Source organism: Chionomys nivalis, chromosome 3, assembly GCF_950005125.1.
Source record: "Chionomys nivalis chromosome 3, mChiNiv1.1, whole genome shotgun sequence".
NCBI lineage: Eukaryota > Metazoa > Chordata > Mammalia > Rodentia > Cricetidae > Chionomys > Chionomys nivalis.
Window position 1 is genome coordinate 59001309 of NC_080088.1, and position 20886 is coordinate 59022194.

Consider the following 20886-nt stretch of genomic DNA (forward strand, 5'->3'; position numbering starts at 1 on the left):
TATATAATGCGGTGGTACACAGCACACCTTGGAAAACCTGGCAGACAATAGAAGCTCGAGCCTACCGGGCCAGAGGAGGCTATCCTTGTGGAGAGGGCCAGTGGGGTCTGGCTGGAGGTAGGGGAGAATGGTGGCCATTCAAGCAACAGAATGTGACAGTGGTCTCTCCTGGATTCTCGTTTCATATTGCTAGGTGGTGGCTCAGACTTTGGCAGGAGTTAGGGGGCTGCCCTGAGTTGGATGTCACCCAGGAACAGTCACTAGGACAGGACCTTAGGTCCTCTGCAGGTGGGTCTTTGCTGTAGCTCTGGCAATTGGGCTCCATCAATGCCACCCAGTTTTCAGTGAGGCTGTAGAAGACCTGAGCCGGTGAGCCTGTGACAGGGCCATCGTTTTGCAGGCAGAGCTGCTAGCAGGAAATCAAGGTTCAGCGGTTCAGCTGGAGATGAAAGGGCATTTCACCCCACTCCTATCAAGTGCACCTACACTCAGGGCTCCACTCCTTGGGAAGCCAGCTTAGAGACTCTCCTGCTTCCCTTCCCATGTCCTCACCTCCCTTTTAAGTGGTAAGTTAAAGAAAGGGGACTGAATGCTGGGCGGTGGTAGCGCACACCTTTAGTCCCAGCACTCGGGAGGCAGAGGCAGGCGGATCTCTGTGAGTTCGAGGCCAACCTGGTCTACAGGAGCTAGTTTCAGGTCAGGCCCCAAAGCTACAGAGAAACCCTATTTTGAAAAACAAAAACAAAGCAAGAAAGGGACCAAGGCTGAGGAAGGGTCTATATTCTTTCTGCAGGTTCTAATTACCAGCTTCCCTTGCAAGTCCCACAGACGTTATGCCTAAGTGCACAGTGCAAAAGGTGCCCTCGCAACCCTTGCACCGCCAGTCCCACCTCTGCATTTAGAGATTGACTGTCTCCTTAACGAAGGTGTGAGCAGAAGGGAGTGGGCGATGGAGAGATGGGGGAGGGAAAGAGGAGAGAGGATTTGGTGTGTGTGTTCCACGGCTGCCCCACAAAGGACAGGACAGAGTCCTGGGTTCCCTACTCTGCTTCCTGGTACTGAGAATCACAAAGTTGAAGCTAGGGTGGCAGCGCATGCCTTTAATAGACAGAGGTAAGCAGATCTATGAGACTTTGAGGCTAGCCTGGTCTACATAGTGAGTTCCAGGACAGCCAGGGCCATGTAGAGAGAATCTGTCTCAAAACAGAGAAACACTCACAAAGTCACCTTAAGGTCCTGGGGGTGCAGGGCATCTACTCCTCGGCCTACATGGAAGTATAAAACCAGGGGTCTCTGGGAAGCAAACAGACTTATGGTTCAGGGGTAGTGGGGGTTGGGTGCTTACGGCCTTAGTGCTAAGAATTCAGCACATAGTGACCGAGGCCTCTTCACCTAGCAGTGGCCTGAGCAAATGGGAACGGAGCTACACTGTATTCAACCTACCTTCCCAAAGCCCAGCAGTCCTGGGACATGGGGGGTGCTCGTGACAAGATCTGGCTAATGAAACATCAGGAAGTGTGTGCCAGGCTTTGGAGGGGGACTTGGAGATGGGAAGGCCTAGGGATCTTCAGTAATCCATGACATTCTCCGGAGCACTGTGCTGGCTGAGAGCTGTCAGATCCCTACAGCCAACCACGATTCTGGGCAGCAGTGTCTGCCCTCTTCCCCATGTAGGCTCCTTCATATTCAGAGGCTGTTGTACGCTGCAGTGACCACATAGAAATGTGCTCATTTCTCCACATTCCCAACACACCTGATGGAGGCCAGAGACCCTGGTTCCTGATGTACATTCTGAGATGTAAATAGTACCAACAAACAGGGAAAACACAGGGAGCTCACAGGCCGTCTCAGCAAACCTTGAGGATGCTGTGGCCTCCTCACACCAACTTCCGTCAGTGTCCGTGGTCACTCAACTAGAAGGACCAACTTGGTCCTGAAGCCACAGTCACAGCTGGCATGGCCCTGGTGAAAGCTACTGTGCCTCCATATGGCATCTCCTCAGCCTGCACTCGGTGTGATCCCAGGTCTCCTGAGCCCTGGAAGCCACCAGGTCCCCGAAAACATTTCCATCCATGCTACAATCACTTCACAGGGTTTAAATTTAAAACCAGCTGAAATTTTGACAAAAACCCCAACAGAACAAGCACCCCAAAGAGAACCAAATAGTGTACCTGGTGCCTCAAAGAATATCACACACAAGCTACCTGGCAATCTAAAACCTAACCCTCACTCACCTTCACATACTCTTAAAGGAACCCCACTAAATCTCCTCACTGACTGTCTTAGCTAGGGTTACTACTGTGATCAAACTCCGTGACCAGAGCATCTTGGGGAGGACAGGGTTTGTTTGGTTTATGATTCCACATCACAGTTCATCATCAAAGGAACTCAGGACAGGAACTCGAGCAGGGCAGGAACCTGGAGGCAGGAGCTGATGCAGAGCCCATGGAGGGGTGCTCTTTGCTAGCCTTCTCCTCATGGCCTGCCTAGTCTGCTTTCTTATCGAACCCAGGACCCAGCACAGGAATGGCACCCCTCACATGGGCCGGCCCCTCCTCCATCAATCACTAATTTTAAAAATGCCCTATGGGCTTACCTACAGCCCAATCTTCTGCAGGCATTTTCTCAATTGAGGCTTCCTCCTCTCTGATAACTCCAGCCTGTGTCAAGTTGAAATAAAATTGGCCAGCACACAAACCTCAAGGCTAATCCCTAAACAAACACAAGATATGAACTGAGCTGAGTGTCTAGGTTGGACAGGCAGGCGACTCTCGCTGAGGTTAGGGATTTCCTTGCATTTGGGGACACACAACCTATCCTGGGATCCTCTTGTCTAGTGGATAGTCAATCTTGAACACAACAAAATGTGGGTATTAGAAAGCCCTGTCGTGAAACCAAAGCCTCCTCCTTGTCCTAACCCATCAGCAAGGAGACAGAGGGATCCAGGGAGGCAGAGTAGAATCTGGGGTCAGTTACTAAACTACTGAGCCTCAGTTTTCCTGAGACAGGGAGCTCCTGTGGGATGGCACCCTGGAGATTAGGGTGCATGTAGTTATCAGGCAGAACACTTGGTGTTCAAAGCCATCTAAAATTGTCACCCTTGCCCACCTCCTGTCTCACATCAGCAAGTCCATACCCATGCTGGTTCACCGTAGAGGACCCGACTGCCCAGAACTCCTGTGCATATAGAAAGCAAAGAAAATCCTTAAGTAACTGGGATCTCCGTAGGACATTAGACTCCCTGGGACCAGTATGAATGAAGCTCCTCACCCAAGTCTGATTCAAGGTCAACATCTGCACCAGAGGGAGTGCCCAGTACCACAAGGCCCTTGGCAGGTACAGGTCAAGGTTACTAGAGGGTTCAGGATGAAACCAAGGATGCTGTCTTGGGGAGGCTGTTGGGAGGGAACCAGTTCTGGAGCCTGAGAGGGAGAAGACAGAGACCGAGAGGTGAGAGACAAGGGTAGGAGAGAAAAGAGCTTGGGTCTGTGCTGGCTGCGGAAGCATTTCTTATGGTGAAAGGGCAGAGAGGGTTTTGTGAAACCCATCACCTGCCAAGACACAGAAGGACCTAGACCATTCCCTAGTCACCCTGATTCCCAGGAACAAATCCTCACTGGAAAACGCTCATCCCTTAAATACTTGAGCCTCTCCTGCCAGAAGAGGCTCTCAACCTCTCCTCCATCACAAGAGCATCACTCTGTTCGGGACCTCATTCTAACCTCACTCACTGGGAGACTGCGGGCGTCTCCTCCTCCCGAGAGGCCCAGCAACCAGAGGAGACCAGCCTGTAGCCTGGTCATGGGATGGCAGGCAATTTTTTTTAAATGTGCCTGTGTGTATGTGCATGTCCATGTATGTGCACATTCATGTGAGTACTGTGCACAGATATGGAGACCAGAGGGGAACCCTGAGTGTCATTCCCCAAGAGAGTGTCTACCTTCTTTGAGGTGGGGTTTCTCATTAGCCTTGCACTCACCAGTTAGGTTACACTGGCTGGTCATCAGGCCCCAGAGATTTTCCTGTCTCCAGCTTCCCAGCATGGGTATTACAAGTGCATACCATTATATCACCACGCCGGGCATTGTTATCAGGTTCTGGGGATGGAAGTCATTTCCTATGCTTACAAGACATGCTACCAACTAAGTGCTCGCTCTCCCTCTCTCCTCTCTCTCTCTCTCTCTCTCTCTCTCTCTCTCTCTCTCTTTCTTCTTCTTCTTCTTCTTCTTCTTCTTCTTCTTCTTCTTCTTCTTCTTCTTCTTCTCCTCCTCCTCCTCCTCCTCCTCTCCTCCCCCCCTCCTCTCTCTCCTCTCTCAGTCCTTCATGGAGTTGAGATTAGCTCACAGTAGATTCTCACACAAGGTGGTTTTTATTTGGGAATATAATTCAGGTCTCACCAGAATTATTTCCTGTAGTTGGAGGCATTCATCCACCCTAAGGCTACCTCTCCCTTCTCCCTCTGTGTCCCCCGCCCCCATTTCCCTCCTATTAGAACCCCTGGAGGTGGTCACAGCACCAAATCACCAACAGAGAGCTTCAGTCACCATCAGGAAGGTCTTCCCCGCAGATGACCAGGGTATGAGTAAGTTACCAGCATGTCCCCTCCATCTCTACCCCACCTCAGACCCACTCAGACCCAGGCTTGCCCTCTCAAGGAAAGGAGTTTCTGAAGTGGAAAGGTTCCAGACATTTAGCCCAGTGTGACAATCTCTGAGTAATCCTCCTCACAGCAGGACAGGGCAGTGAAGTGTAATTAAAATCACAGATTAATTAGTAGTAGCAGCCATCTTGCTGCCTCCCCCTCTCATCCTAGGAGCGAGTCCCTGAGATCTAGGGCTATGGGAGTCGACATGGACCACCTCCCTCCTCTTCCTTCTCCACCTACCACCCCAATGCTAAAGAGTTCCCCTTAAGCCACACCAGGATAGTCAGAGTGGCCTCAAACACTCCCTTCAAGCATAGTGAATGAGGAGTGGGGGAAGGGACAGGGTCAGCGTGAGGCCCCATATGAGTCCTGGTCCTTAGATTGGAGCAGAGCTGCGAGCCCATCTCCAAGAAGGAGATAGTCTGAGGATTTGTTTCAATACAAAATCCTGTAGGTGGAACCATGGAGGCAGGTGACATGACAGATAACGAGAAAGGAAGCAGAAAAGCACACCCATCAAAACAGAAAGATGAGAGAGCTGGAGGCAGCCAAGGAGCACAGGAAGAGCCCAGTGTTCCGTCACAGACAACATCTACCCAGCTTGGCATGCCTCAGTAGCCCCATCTGTAAGATGGGGTAATAAAACAACATCTACCCTTAGGGATTTATGAACTGAAATGCATACAGCTTTTTAAGAGATGTACTTCATTCCGTACAAGCTCCCGCACTGTGCATCCCTTACTGGGACTGCTCGGAGTTCCTGGCCTCTCTCAGAATCACACTTTCTCTGTCAGTGCTCTCAAGACAGATCACGGCAGGCACTCAGCCCTTCACACTGGACCCTGCTTTACCGGGCTTCCTCTCCCCAACCGGGTCAGACTACAGCTCCCTCCTCCGCGCTGCAGACACACTGGCTTATTGAGCAAACTGAGGTTCATCAGGCCATCTTGCAGGTCACCTGCTTTACAAAAAGGAACATATTTTGTTCAGTTCCACAGCAATCCTGAAGCAAGTACCATGGCCATTTTTCAGGTGGGGAAACCGAGTCTTTGGGAAGAGAAATGATTTGACCTAAATCACCCTAGGGGTAAATGGCTGAGTGGGGATTCGAACCCAGGTCTGCATGGCTTGCTGGCTCTTTCTGTCATTCCATGCTGTTTCTAGTCTAGCTGCCTCAGCAGAGGTGAGATCTTCCCACAGGTACCTCTCTCCCTGCCCCAACCCAGCTTCCGAAGAGCACACCTTGGTTGGTGCCCAACCTTCACATCTGAGGGGAAGACAGGAACTAAGATGGCAGCGACAGATCCAGTGGCTTCTCGGTCAGGTCCTGAGTTATCCTCCGCTTCATCTTATCTGGGAGGATATGAGCCTCCCCAGGAAGGAGAACAAGAGAACAACAGTTCAGGCACCCGAGGGCCCCCAGAGGCTGCCAGGAAGGCCACAGTCTGAGCTGCTCTGAATACAGGCAAGCCACTTGGCCCCAGAAAGAGGGAACATGCAGACGAGGTTCCAAACAGCTGTGGGGGTCTTACAGGAGTCCTGACAGGATCTTGGCAAACCCCAGGGGTGTGGGAGGCTCTGTCGGGGCCACTGCAGCCCTCATTTCCAGACAGGTCTGAGGCTGTTTTTGCAAACCACAGAGCAGAAAAGCCAGTGTGCCGCCTGAGAAAAAGTCCTGTGGAGACTGTTAATGGAGGGTGGCGGGCACTTGGACAGGACCCTGAGATCACAGGCAGACAGCTCGTGCGCTGTAATAAAGTTCTGTCAGGCGGAGTCCATCTCTCCCACTGACGGGGTCACCACACTGCAGACGAGGGAAATGGGGTTTACTCCCAGCACTAATCTCGAGCAAAACATCTGAGCTCTTCACAAAATCATGTGTCCAAGTTAGACAAGGAAGCTGGAAGGTGGGAAGTTGGCAAAACGTGTCCCTGCTGCACGATCATACCCTGAGAGTGGTTCCCAAGTGGCCTTGGAAGGAACGAGGAGGCCTGCTGTAGGGCTCCAACCTACTTCAATGTCTTATCAGTCTCTTGGATCAACACACAGGAAGCAGTGCAAGCCAGGAGCAACAGCAGAGATACTGGATGCCAGAAACACAGCCTGAAAGATTCCAATCAGCTGGAGAGATAGATGGAACTTAACTAGAGAAAACGATTTAGGGAAAAACCCAATGAGGACACCAAAAAGCTACAACACACTCACAGGATGAATCATGTCCCCCACAAAATCACCTATCAATATCTTAGTCCCCCGATATCTCAGAAGAGAACTGTATTTGGAAATAGGGTTCTTGCAGATCGAATTAGATGAAGTCATTCAGAAGAAGCGTGGACCCCTCACCCAATGTGAATGGTGTCCTTATGTAGAGGGGAATCTGGAGACAGATGCTACAAGTGGAGACGAAGGCAGAAATAGATTAAATCTATAAGTGAAGAAACACTCAAGACTGCCAGTCAATACCAGCAGCACCAGTAAAATCCTCCATCACATCCCTCTGAGGGCACCAACCCCGCCCGTATTGGACTTCCAACTTCTCAGCCTATGAGACAGCACATACCTGCTGTGTGGTCCACCTGCTGATAGAACTTTGCCATGGCAGGTCTAGCAAGCTCCTGAAGCATCACGACAAAATCAGGAAGATGGAGCTGTAACAGCTTACGTTAAAGGGACCTGGAAGTGTTTGATGGTTGACTGTAAGGACAACCAAAAAACAACAGTGTGACTGCTTAAAGCATCTGATCAAAACTGAAGTTACCCTAACAGAAGGTGTGGTACCTGGACTGGTCAGCCCCACTACTACCCCCACCCTCAGAACTCTAATATCCCCAATCTTGTCTCAAAGCCTTGGGTGATGGGGGAATCTCAGAGCCCTGGCTCCAGATATAAAGAGATGCATCAGAGGATTAAAGTTGTTTGGAAGAGGGGAGGAGATGAGAGGGCCTGAACTTGCTAGGAGCAAGCTCATGGAGACAGCATGCAGCTCATAGGGAGAGAAACAGACGGAAGCTTTCTACTAGGGGTTATCGCAAATAAATAAATACCTAATAAACCAAATACCTTGTGCGTATTAGAAAAAACAAGCTTTCTATTTCTGAAGGGCTCAAGATTCACACCTTTTAATAACTCCAAGAAGGGGCCATTCCCATTCCTGCCTGGCATGCCACCAATGTAGGCTTCTTACCTATTGAAGCTTAGAGGCCACCATGAGAGAGACGTTTTACCCTCAAGGGCTTTTCCTAGTTGGCTTTAGCAGATTGAACTGTGGACTAAGGACAAGAGGTCAAGACTCAGATCAGATTTGGTGAGCTAGGAGGAGGAAGCTGCTGGTGCTCCCAGGAGCTCTCAGGGGCGTACGGGACGAGGATTGCAGCCCTGGCTCTCTCTATTCAGAGCTGGGAGTTGGTACCTTAGAGCCAAGAGGCTGCAGATAAAGTTCTGTGAAAGAACACTTGCTTGGTGTACACAAGACCCCTCACCTCAAAGTAAAGAGAAGTTAATGAATCCAACTTGAGGGAGCCCCACACTATTGTGGGCTATGAGGGAGTAGGGGAGCCCATGCCCGAGGCTTCTCTTTGCAGGATTCCAGGATCACTCATACGGACGGGTGATTATGATGCCGATGGGGAGAAAGCTTCCAGCCCGATCTGATTCTAATGGTGAGCATCCACGAAAGGCACAGATAGAGTTCGGATCTGCAATGTCCCCAAGAGGCTCATGCACTAGAGTCTTGTTCCCCAGCATGGCACTACTGACAAGTGACGGACTCTTCAAAAGATGGAGCTTAGGTCTTTGGGCCATTGTGGGTATGCCCATGAAAGGGACTGTGAAACCCTGGCCTCTTCCTTTTTCCTTTCTCATGTCCGGGCTGTGAGATAAATGGTTTGGGCTTATACTGCCACCAATATATATTGACTTATTGTAGGCTCAAAAACAGCGATCCAACCAGTCATGGGCTGAAACCTCAGAAACAATGAACCAAAATAGACCTTTGGTCTTTATGATTATCTCAGGTGTTACAGTAGTGGGAAGCTGACTGCATCCTGTCATCTTCCGTTAAACCCATCGTCCTTAATCATAAAGTGTGGGGCAGGTGAGAGGGCTAAAAATTTGTATAAAACCCACTGCCAAAAAATAGTCACCCTGCTTTTGAACCCGTCTCCCTCAGCCCTTCAGTTCACGCTCATTCCAAGGCTCTCCCCGGCTCCCCTAACAACCAGTTGCAGGAGGAGTTCCAAGTAAGTGTCACCAGCATCCAGCAACAGAAGGAGCAAGATCCAAAGCGGTGCCTCCAACCCCAGCAAGAAGTACAAGGTCCTGGAGGCTTAAAGAACTAGGTGACAGAAACTGCTGGTTTAGTGGGTAGCAGAAGGGAACTGAGTGCTCCAGCCTGGGGCTGGGCCATCATCTGTCTCCAGGATGGGAGCTCCCCAGGCAGTAGAACTGAATTGTAGGAGGAGGAGAATTCGTTGGAGGAGAGGCCGCTTGTTTGTTCCTGGTCATTTAGCCTCGAAATAAGAACACAGAAACTGTATTATTTAAATCACTGCTTGGTCCATTAGCTCTAGCTTCTTATTGGCTAACTCTTACGTATTAATTTAACCCATTTCTATTAATCTGTGTATCGCCATGTGGCTGTGGCTTACCAGCTAAAGTCCCGACGTCCGTCTCTGGCAGGGCTACATGGCTTCTCCTGTACTCCGCCTCCTTTCTCCCAGCATTCCATTTAGTTTTCCCCGCCTAGCTCTGTTCCCTTACAGCTCTGCTATAGGCCTAAAGCAGTTCCTTTATTAACCAATGATATTCACAGCATACAGAGGGAATACCACTTCACTGAATAGACAGTTACCTCACTGAAGCCGTCTAGTGCCTTCTAGAAAACCTGAGTTCTGGAACTTCTCCATTCCACAGTCCTCTGCTTCCTCCAGGCTGAAGAACTCTATATTCTCTCCTAGTGCACACCTACTCCTTCCTTAGTCGACCACCATGATAGCGACCACAGGTATTTCCCCGTCTCTTTGCACAGTCGCTGCTATTACCCATTCTTCCATGGCTGAGTGTTCCAATGCCCTCCTCATGCCAAGTGCTTTCCACTGACCACTCTTGACTTGGTTGAGGTCTCCTTGAGAATCCAAGTCCAGAGATGATCCCAGATGACCAGGGAGAACCCACCCTGGGTCTTTCCTCTCCTCTCTTTGTGACATTTAAGATGGTGCTGTTTTGAGTGATCTAATCACCTTGTGGGGTTCCTTTGAAGTCTGTGCAGCATCAAACCCCTCAGATCTGCTTCTCAGGCTCCCAGCCAAATCAGGTCTGCCCCCACTCCCAGCCCCCTCAAGAACTTCAGTAATTAATTTCTGTGATCTAAATGCGACTTTCCATCTGCCCCTGTTAAATTTCATTCTGTTAGTTTAAACCCAGCATTCCAGTCTGTTGAGATCATTCTTGAATCTTTATTCTGTCTTTTATAGAAGCTGCCCATTATGGCCTTGTCATCAACAAATTTGATAAGCTCAATTACTCCAGTCTTATCCAAATCCTGGCTAAAAATGGGAAGCTTCATTTTCTGGAAGCTCACTTGCCACAAAGCAGTTTCCCTTTTGGAATCCCCAAATCAGATTCCCTACAGCCCAAGAAAGGTCTCTTGACGTGTCATTTCTTTCTGTGGACATTGTAACCACCAGTCGATATGTTCTCTTTCATCTCAGCTTTGTGTCACATTTCCACCTGGTGCTTGGTCATAACCAGGATGCAATCAGAATAGACAGACGTGGTTACCCCTATGCAGCCTTCTCAGCAATGAGATGTTACAGATGTAAGAATACAAGAATATACCCAATCTTGTACTTGAAACAATATATGACTTCCAACATAATGGGGCCTCTTCTCCTCCATAACACCAGAGCATACCTCCCTGGCAGCTTGATAACCAACCCCAAGAAAGTGGCAGCCCACTCCTCCCAACTTTCTGGAGAAGCTGTAATAGAGGTATGTCATACTTGGACCTGCTCCGCTACAAGGTATGCTGGGAACTTGGCAGTGGTTGGTGAAGAGGTAAAGAGTGTCTCCTAGTGCAGACTCTTCAGGAAGAGGGAACAAGAAGGTAATCCAGGAAGTAAACAGGAAGGGAGCAGGGATGTACGCCTACAATCCTAGCACTAAGCAGAAACAAGAGGATCAGAAGTTCAAGGTCAGCCTGAGGTAAATAGTGAGACTGTCATTTACTGTTGAGATCACAAGCCAAAGTTACTAAAAAGACGGAAGAAATGTATATGCAGTCATTAAGCATGAAGATTCTGGGTCTAAATCCCATCTTATTGGCTGTGTAACCTTGGCCAAATTGTTTTATTTTCCAAGGTTTCAATTTCCTCATGTGGAAAGTGGAGATAAAAATAATATCTGTACATAGGGCACATGAGCGTGAAAGGAGACAATGCATTTAAAATGTTTAGCGCCCTGCCTGATACATAGGAACAGCTCAATAAATGATAGTGGCTATTATAAAATAAGTGCATCAAGGCTCTGAGTGCAGAGTTCAAGGATCAGAGGTGGAAGAGCAAGGGCTGAGAAGGTGAAAGGTCAGAAGTAGAAGACACCGAGTATTCATCTAAAGGCCAAGGCAGCGTTGTATAAAATTGACCTGGAGGGTGAACCTAGAAGAATCTAGCAGTCAAGGGAGTTTGGTCCCATGTCATGAAGGGCAAAGCAGTCATTCTGCAGCCCCAGAATTCACTGAAAAGCTTGGCTTTTTTAGCTCTGAATTCAAGAACTTATTCCTGCTCTAGGAAATCAGTCAGAAATGGTCTTAATGGACCATGTTGAAAAGAGCATAAATATTCCACTTCAGGAAATCTGTTCTGAGGAAATAATCATCAATAGCCTGAAGATTTATGTCCAAGGATGTTCACTGCAGCATTATTTATAATGGTGAAAAATGGCTTACAGTCTAAATGTCCAACCACAGAGTATTTGCTAAATAAATTATGGTGCATCTATATGATGAAATACAGGCAACCATTAAGAAGTCCATTTTTAAAAAACCAAATAAGATGTGGGAAAATTATTACAATATGTTGTTAAGTGAAGAGAGCTGGATGCAAAATATCCCAGACATATGATCATAGTTGAGTACATACCACTCTACAGAAAATATGCTAAAGTGTTGGATAGATGTGTTATTTTTATAAATGCTTTCCAAGAAAAAATGGCCAAAAATTATATTAGGAAGAGCTCCTATAATCAGTTTGTAATAAAAAGTCATTAAATTCAGAATACAGGAACATAAGCAGTGCAGGGACTTAATGCCAGGAGCTGGTGCTGATGAAAAAGAAGTGGACCGTTTAGAAGAGCCAGGGCGAAGAAACGCTGCATGCCATTGGCGTGAGGCCAGGTGGAATCTAGGAAAGATTTAGGTCAGTGGCTCCCAACCAGGACTGCGTATGGGAGACACACACACATACACACACCGATGTCCAGGCTCTACTTAATTCTAACTTAATTGAGGTATAGGATAGAACAGTCATGTATAATTATTATTTTCATATACATTTTCATATATATAAATATATTACACACACACATATATGTATATTTCAGATTTTTGTTTTGTTTTGAGACAGGGTCTCACCATATAGCCTTGGCTGGTCTGTACTCTGATTCTCCTCTGTGTGCTGTGAATGTGTTTTATTACCATTGGTTAATAAAGAAACAGCTTTGGACCTATGGCAGCACAGAATAGGGCAAGGCAGGACTTCCAAACAGAGATAAAGGAAAAAAAGAAGGCAGAGTCAAAGAGACACCATATAGCTGCCGAAGGAGAAAGACATCTACCCACAGGCCACAGCCTTGTGATGATATTTAGATTAATAGAAACGGGTTAATTTAAGATGTAAGAGTTACTTAATAAAGAGTCTAAGCTATTGGCCAAACAGTGTTTTAATTGATACAGTTTCCATGTGATTATTTCAGGTCTGGGTGGCTGGAAAACGAACAACAGTCTCTGCCTACAGTAATCAGTTATGTGGACAGTGATAGGCTGCCCCTCGAACTCGGGAGATTCACCTGCTTCTGCCTCCCTGGTGTTTGGAATTAAAGGCATGTGCTACCGTGCTCAGTTACACATTCTGCTTTGCTGTGTGTGTATAGTGTGCGTGCACGTGTGTGTGTGTGTGTGTGTGTGTGTGTGTGTGTGTGTGTGTAGGTCAGAGGACAGCTCTCAGTAGCTGGTTCTCAGTGTCCACCACTGCACAGCATACTGAAAGTCAGCTGGCCCATAAACTTCCAGGTGAGTCTCCTGTCTCCAGCTCTCATCTTGCAGTAAGAATGCAGGGGTTAAAGATACACCTCACAGCCACTGGATTTTTATATGGATTCTGGGGATTGAACTCAGGTGGTCAGTCTTGTGACATAAACATTCTTACCCACTGAACCATCTTCATACCCCCTGTTATGTTTATAATCAAAGCTCCCCAGGTGGCTTTTAGAGGAATCAGCAAGTTCAACACTAGCCTGGACCAAGCCAGTGCTGCCAGGAGGCAGTGGACCAAGCCAGTGTTCCCAGGAGGCAGTGGACCAAGCCAGTGCTCCCAGGATTCAGAGGACCAAGTCTGTGCTCCCAGGATGCAGTGGTATACAGCCTTCTCTCCCCTGGACCTAGCATGCCAAGCCTCTCAAGAGCTACAACCTAAAGCACCTGCCTTATGCAAGAAAATTACCTTCCGTCTTGGGGACATCAGCAGAGGCACTCATCAGGTCTTGGCCTGTTTGGGGGCTTTTGCTCAAGGACACTGCAGTGTACTTACAGAACCTGATAAGACTCAGTGTACCAACTGACTCCGAAAACAAACTACGAGCTTAACAAGCTGGCAGGATGAGAAGATGCCAGGATTCTAGGGTATCTACCAGAGCATGGTCCCAGCGGTATTTTCCTCTTCTGCCCTGCTTTTGGGCAGAAACATACTCTGCCAGTCAACAGAGCAAATTTGTGCCCCTGAAAGTAGTCTGCTTTAGGCGGATGAGGCCCCTTGGAGGCTCCTTGTCTCCTCCAGGTGCCTTGGAGAAAGAGAAGAAGGGACAGGACGCTAGAAACAAAGGTTGGTACTAACTGATAAGATCTCCCAGCTTCTCACTCCAGATATAGAATTACTGAAGACACCCGAAGAAGATGAAGAGGTCTCTGGTTACTGCACTTTGAGCACAGGATCCATCCATTCCTGAATAATCAAGAACCAACTGCAGCTCTTTTGTTCTCCCTGCTGCTTGGATCCAGAAGGGCCCTTAGGAAAGTCACCACAACAGTAAGGGGGCGGGTCTGGCTCAGGTAGACCAGCTGGGCTGGAAAAGGGATATGGGCCTTCAGGCATTCCACAAGCAGTTTCTGTGAAGTTGTCCCTTTGGCGGCCACATGTCAGCTCTAGGGAAGAAGCTACAAAAACTAAATCTACAAAACAATAAATCTAGCAGTCAAAACCGTAGTGCATAGCCGTGCAATGTACTTCGCATGTGTTCATCATACACAAACACACACACACTCACATGCACACATATACAAGCGTGCACGCACACACACATACCCCACACCTCAACAGCACACTCAGTTCCATGGGACTTTCAGCTTAGGCTGAGGTTTAAAGGAGAGTGCTTGCTTTCTGTGAAGTCAGAGACTGGCTGTCAGGTGAGTTACCAATGGGGGGGATTAGAAACTGGTCTAAAGAAAACATCCCCCACAAAGAATCCACAAGAGTCAAGGCAGGACCCCTGGGAGGTCAAGAAGCAACAGCAGTCTTTTTCTATAGGCAGAATCTGATAGTTTTGCAGACAACTCAGAGAGCGCCCCCAATGCTAACCCAGCCTCCTCACTATTTGAAACCTATCTCTTCTCATTTGATCCTCCAGGGATGGGTGGAACAGATGGTTACTAGCTGTCCTCCAAGAACCAACCTTTCCCATCACAAAAGACGCTAGTCAGCCAGAGAAGTGCTGGTTCAGATGCAAAGATATTCCGATGCTATCGACAAGGCTTCAAATTCAAACGAGTTCTATGTGCGAGTCTGATTAAGTCGTCCTTATTAAAGCCAGATCAATGAGGCAGCTCATGGTGGGACTCAGCATATGCAGATTGAAACCTTCTGTCCGTGCATTCTGGGAAGGCCAGGTAGAATCCTCAATCCCCCAGTTTCAATCCAGACAGTGGAGAATGAGACATGGACCAACTGTGAGTTCTCAACTCAAGATTAAATATTCGCATGCTGTCCCTGGCCCTGGATCCCTCCTTCTTTCTCTAGGACACCCAGTAGCAAAGAGGACGGGAAATTACCATCTTTTTCCCCCCACTTTCAAGTCATCAACTCTAATAATTTCTTGTCAGTAGGTTCCCTGCTCCTGTCAAGATTAAAGTGTGTGCTCTTCAAGGTCTGGCTTACATCTCTCAGCTCAGGAAGGCAAACACACCAAAGCAGAAGGGAAGAGAAGGGGCATGGCAGAGCCACAGAGCACACAGCTTCCTTCTCTCCCATTCCTTCCAGAACTCTGTTTCCAGTTGGAACATCTCAGGCTGCCACTTTCTAGCAAACAAGCTGGTTCAAGGAAGAATTCCTCAGAAGAGCCCGCGAAGGAAATCTGTCCGATGTGGAGAATGACACAAACAAAGACCCTCAGCTGAGCAGATGTCATCAAACCCCAGCCACAGAGAGGGAGGTTTGGAAAGAATAGCCTTATGCCTCTAAAAACGGTGCTGCCCATACAAGCTAAAAGAGATCTGTCAATTCAATGAATCCATGTCAGCTAAGACACACACTTTGGGATCTTGTCATACGTTGAAAACCAAGTGAGTTAAGCACTGTCAGAAATGCAAGACCATCCTAAGTGATGATGGAACTCAAATGGAAAACAGCAAATTCAAAGAAAACTCCTTCTATAGAGGTAACTACCGTGCACACATCCATCCCACACGTCATAAGAAATGGAAGCACTGATCGGATGACTGGATAAGACAGAGATGCTGCCAGGACCGGGGACATCCAAACCCTGAAGCATACATTACCAACCAATATCCCTTCCAGCAGTTGTCATCGCCAGAGGCCTGGCTTTGCCTTTGTCCATACCCCAGGTAGAAGGGAGACGCCCAGCCACATGACAAATTAAGAAAAAGTCTGAAGTCACTGGAAGGAATTGTAATATCAGCTGAGAAAGTGGAATCCTAGCCTTCTCATTTGAAACCCTGGGCTCCCAAATCCCTCGGACAAGTTGACTTTAGATGTCAGGTCACCTAGACAAATGTACAGGGAGGAAGCACAGACACAGTAAATCCTAACACCAACATCGAGGTAATGTCGGTAACAGCGTTCTCCTGGGGATGCTGATTCACACCCACAAGGACGACCAAAGACAAGACTTGCTCACTACTGTATCTACAGCTCCCAGCACAGTGCCTGGCACAGGGTGGGTGGCTGGCAATTAGGGAAGAGGAGTGTATTGCCTCTGTTTCTTTTCTTCTGTTGCCCTGTACCCAGACAACAATGAAATCAACATTTGAGGATCATGAAACCCATCTGGCTACTGAGGCGGGCATGAGTGGTAGATTTTAGACTTTGGCTCTGGGTCCTTGGAGGAAGTATATATAGCAGATGGCTTCTGGTCACAAACTTTGATCTCTCATCTTCTATGTCAACTCTCTCACCTCAGACCTCAGTGAAAGCAATGAATTGGTTGGCCACTGTATCTAATTGACCCCCTATGGGATAGAAGGAGAACTGACCCAGGGATAGGGGTGTTATGGTCAAAGTACCAAAGAACTAGACCAATACCATCTTCTTTCCAAATTCATGCACTCCACACAGCAACTTCCTTCAGCCTTGTTAGGGTGACTTTCTACGAGGGCTAGCATTCTCCCCGCTTCTTCTAGGGACTCCCGCCCCTTTTTGAGACCCATACTCACTCGGGTTCGAGGCCAGCCTGGTCTACAAAGGGAGTTCCAGGACAGGCTCCAAAGCTACAGAGAAATCCTGTCTCAAAAAAACCAAAAAAAGGGGCTTGAGAGATGGCTCAGAGGTTAAGAGCACTGGCTGCTCTTCCAGAGGTCCTGAGTTCAATTCCCAGCAACCACATGGTGGCTCACAACCATTTGTAACGAGATCTGGTGCCCTCTTCTAGCGTGCAAGCATACATGGGGGCAGAATGTTGTATACATAATAAATCTTAAAAAAAAAAAGAGAGAGAGAGAGAGAGAGAGAACCATACTCGGGGCTCAAGGTTTTCTGGATATCCCTTTGGAATCCTGAAGAATTAACGTGAATTTCCAGCTTTCTCTCTTTATACTTCTGAAAGTTTTTCTATATTAGAAAGTGGGAGAAACGCCATAGGATTTTTCCCCCAGTAAAGTATACAATTCGTTTACATCTGCTAGATTACAGTGGGAAGATTGACAAGAGCTTGAGTCCAAGCCTCAGCTCCATATGTGGAACTTTGTCAATGGGTGCACAGTGCTCAGAGTCCCTGACCTAGGAACGATCATATCTCAGAAGATCGGTTATAGGCCTTGAAAGCGAGAGGAAGCTGGGATCCAAGATAGAGCAGGCTAAGAAATATTCCAGTGGATCCCCAAGGTACAGAGAAACTTAATAGCATGCCCTTCCAGAGCAGATACTCTCATATCTTGGAATCTTAATTTTTTTCTTTTGGTTTTTTTTTTTTTTTTTTTTTTTTGAGACAGGGTTTCACTGTAGCTTTGGAGCCTGTCCTAGAACTAGCTTTTGTAGACCAGGCTGGTCTCCAACTCACAGAAATCTGCCTGCCTCTGCCTCCCAAGTACTGGAATTATAGGAATGCTCCTCCACCGTCTGGCAAATTTTTCTTTTTGACTTGTAGATACAGTGAGTTAAATAGCTCCAAAGTTATAAGTTGGGTTTGTTAGGATCATTTCATTCAAACAGTTTGACTAAACATCCAGTTGTCCTTGGACCAATCTATTCTAATTGCCTGCCTGATCAGTATGTTGCTACCTGCCTTACATTCTGCAGGGTCTGAGTTTCTGATCTCCCCAACACCAATCTCTGAACTTTCTCCCATCTTTGAACCTTGGTAAGAAGTGAGTGATGAAGCCAGTCATGGTGACTCATATCTATAATCCCAACAATCAGGAAGCCGAGGCAGGAGGAGTACTAGAGTTTGAAGTCAGCCTAGGTTACTAAGATCTTGTCTCAAAGGGTCTGGGAGGGCTGCTGGAGAGATGGCTCAGGAGTTAAGGGCAGAGAACCTGGATTCAATTACCAGCATCCTCAACCATTTATACACTTAGTTCCTGGGGACCCAACAGGCATACACATGGTACACACACATGCATGAAGGTAAAACACTCATACAAATAAAGTAAAATAAATCTAAAAGAAAATTTAACACTAACCAAATTTTAAAATTGAAGAAGGAAGAAGAGGAGGAGAAGGAGGAGGAGGAGGAGGAGGAGGAGAGGAGGAGGAGGAGGAGAAGGAGGAGAAGAAGAGGAAGAGGAAGAAGAAGAAGAAGAAGAAGAAGAAGAAGAAGAAGAAGAAGAAGAAGAAGAAGAAGAAGAAGAAGAAGAAGCAATAGACAAATAGACGGAAGGACTTTCAAGTCAGGATTCTTCCAATCCCAGTGTGAAAGAAGAATCAGATGGCCTCTCAGTTTCTCTGCCTTTTAGTCTGGCTCTTGAAATAAGGGAACTCCTCCCATCAGGCCCTTACCCACAGGACCCTCCTTGTATACAGACAGCTGTGAGGAAGGGCCAGAATCCTGTCCCCAGGAGTTGTTTTCTCCTAGGAGAGTCCATCCCTGGGCACCAAGTCTCATTGGGCAGAAATTCTGCTCTAGGCGTGTTCATAGCTTGTTGGTTTGTTTTAACCTGCACCTAGTACTGAGTGTTGCACACCATAGGTGCTTCGGAAATGCTTGAGGCTTGCATTGAAGGAGAGATAGAGATGAAAGATCTGCCATTTTTTCCCAAACTGGTGGTGGTAGCTGGTGATAAGCAGAAGGGACACACACACACACTACCAGGTACACATACCTTGCGTGATTTGTTACAGTACAGGTGTTCTTTCCTCCTATAAAGCCTAGAAGGTCAGAAGGTTCTCACTGCTCAGACACAACCCCCGCCCCCATTTTACTCTCATTTTATCCTTCATCCCCCTGCACTTGGAAGAAACTCGATTTGAGTCAGAGTGTTTTTCCCCCCAAGCGTCTTATTTTGCTACCCTTGCCACCATCCCCTCCACACGTACTAACTAGATCCCATTCTAAAGTCGAGTTCTCCTCTGCCCCTTCCTCAAGGTCGTGGGCTCCGGAAGAAGGGAAGCCACTTATAAATGCCAAGAAAAAGGCGAGAAGGGTTAAGAAAATTGGAAGGGTGGGCTAAAAAGCCTGGGGGGCAGTGAGGATGGGGAAGATGGAAGTTGGTACACGGTGGGGGCGAGCAATGGGAGAAGAGAGAAGGGCGGAGGAAACAGAACGGAGTTGGGGCCAGAGAAGGTAGGATCTTGTAGGTTCTAGACACAGGTAAACTTCAAACACCCTAGTCCTATTTAGTTGATCAAGAATGCGCGGCCCACGAAGGTGGGCTGTTCAGATGAGCTCTGTGGGTTCTCTTCCTCTCCCACCGAAAACCTGGAGAGGACCGCAGGCCTGGGGGCAAGATCCCGAGGACACCGCTTTGGATCCAAACACAAGGCCCACTCTTGTCTGGCACAAGCAGGGCGAGGCGACTTATAACCAGGCTTGGGAAAGGGGACCAGGAGGGGTGAGATTGGCGCTTCAGGTGGTCGTCTGGTTCTTTAAAGTTTGAGGCAGGCAACGGAAACCCACAGCGTCTGGCCGATCCTCTCCAGCCTCGCTTTCTTTCTCTGCCGGTCCTCCTGCTACTTCTACCTCTGCCCCCGCCCGACTCGGGTCTTCGTATCCCCTTCGTATCCCCTTTCCAGTCCGTATCCCCTTTCTGTGCCCAAGCGCCCCCTGCTCCCTCCCTCCGCGCTGGATCTCCCGCACGACGTGAGCAGAAAGTGAATGGGCAGCCCCAATCACAAAGACAAATTACCATGAGAAAAATAAATCAAGAAATCGCTCCTCTAGTCCCGGGTTCCCGCCGCCGCATCCACTTCACTGGCCAAGGCGGGAGCGAGGGTCCCCGGGCTTCTCCATCCAGGGCCTTGGGCTACGTAGGACCCAGTCAAGGCTGGAGTATCCTATGGTGGTGTGTGTGTGGCGGGGGGAATCCGGTGAGGGTCCAAGTTAGTGGCGGTAGCGCGGGGACGTCCCTGCGCGGGAGATTTCACACTCTGAGCCGGCCACGCGTTCCCACGCGCCTCGCCTCCCTCACTCTCCCTTTGCCAGGTTTACCCGCCCGCCCTCTGCTGAGCCTCCATCTCGGCCCAGTCTCTGCGCCCCTGTCCCAGGCATTCCGTCGTCGGTCTCCCACCCCACACACCCACCCCAGGCCGAGGTTCTGGGTCTCCGCCACTGTTTCAGCCCAGCAGAGCGAGAACCCGGAGCAGGCTGGGTGGCAGGAGCGCAGCAGCACCAAAGGCGCCCCAGCTGAGGTGGCCCTGGACAGCGTTGAAGCGCAGGAACCCGCTCTCCTGCACCCTGCAGCCTTTCCAACCAGCCTCCAACTTACCAGCGGCCCCGGACTCCCACCCCTCTACCCACCCTAGTTGCTGAAGTTTGCAACTTGCAGCCCCAACCGGCGAGGGAGAAGCGCCGGGAGGTCCCGGACTCACCTCCCCGTAGCACGCGCAGGTGCGGGGTTCCCCGCGGCCCTGGGCTCCCGGCGGATCAGACCACAGTGACGAACCCGAGCGCTGGCGGCCCGTCTGGGAATGCGGTGGCCGAACAGGAAGGATCCCGGCTAAGGGCTCAGCGATCCGTTGCAGTCCCCGTCTCCGGTTGGGCCCGCTGCACTCCGGCTGCTCCAACAGCCGCTGGATGCGCCGCCGACCCACCGGGTTCGGCGGAGCTGGGCTCCAGCACCAACCCCCGCGCTCCAACTAGCTCCAGACCCCGCGCGCCTGAGAGAGCCGGGAGGAGGAGAGCGAGGGAGCAGAGGGGAGGGGGGGAAGCGGTGGGGGAGGAGTTGGAAGCCAGAGGAGAGAAGGAGGGGAGCGGGAGAGAAAAGGAGGAGGGGGATGGAGAGGACCTGCCACTGCTAGCGCTTCACCCGCCAGCCCCGAGGAGCTCAGGAGAGCGCGAGGGGGCGCCCTGCATCCCCATTTCCCCCA

At 49.1% G+C, this 20886-nt stretch overlaps 1 protein-coding gene across 3 annotated transcripts in view; it reads right to left on the minus strand.

The window, feature by feature from the left end:
• Sema5b (semaphorin 5B) overlaps positions 1-20645 on the minus strand; it is a 120981-nt gene extending 100336 nt beyond the window's left edge. For all 3 annotated transcript variants that reach the window (XM_057765604.1, XM_057765603.1, XM_057765602.1), the window contains exon 1: positions 20389-20645. The gene's annotated coding sequence lies outside the window, so the exon portion shown is untranslated. The remainder of the gene's footprint in view (positions 1-20388) is intronic.
• Between the last annotated feature and the right edge of the window lie 241 nt (positions 20646-20886).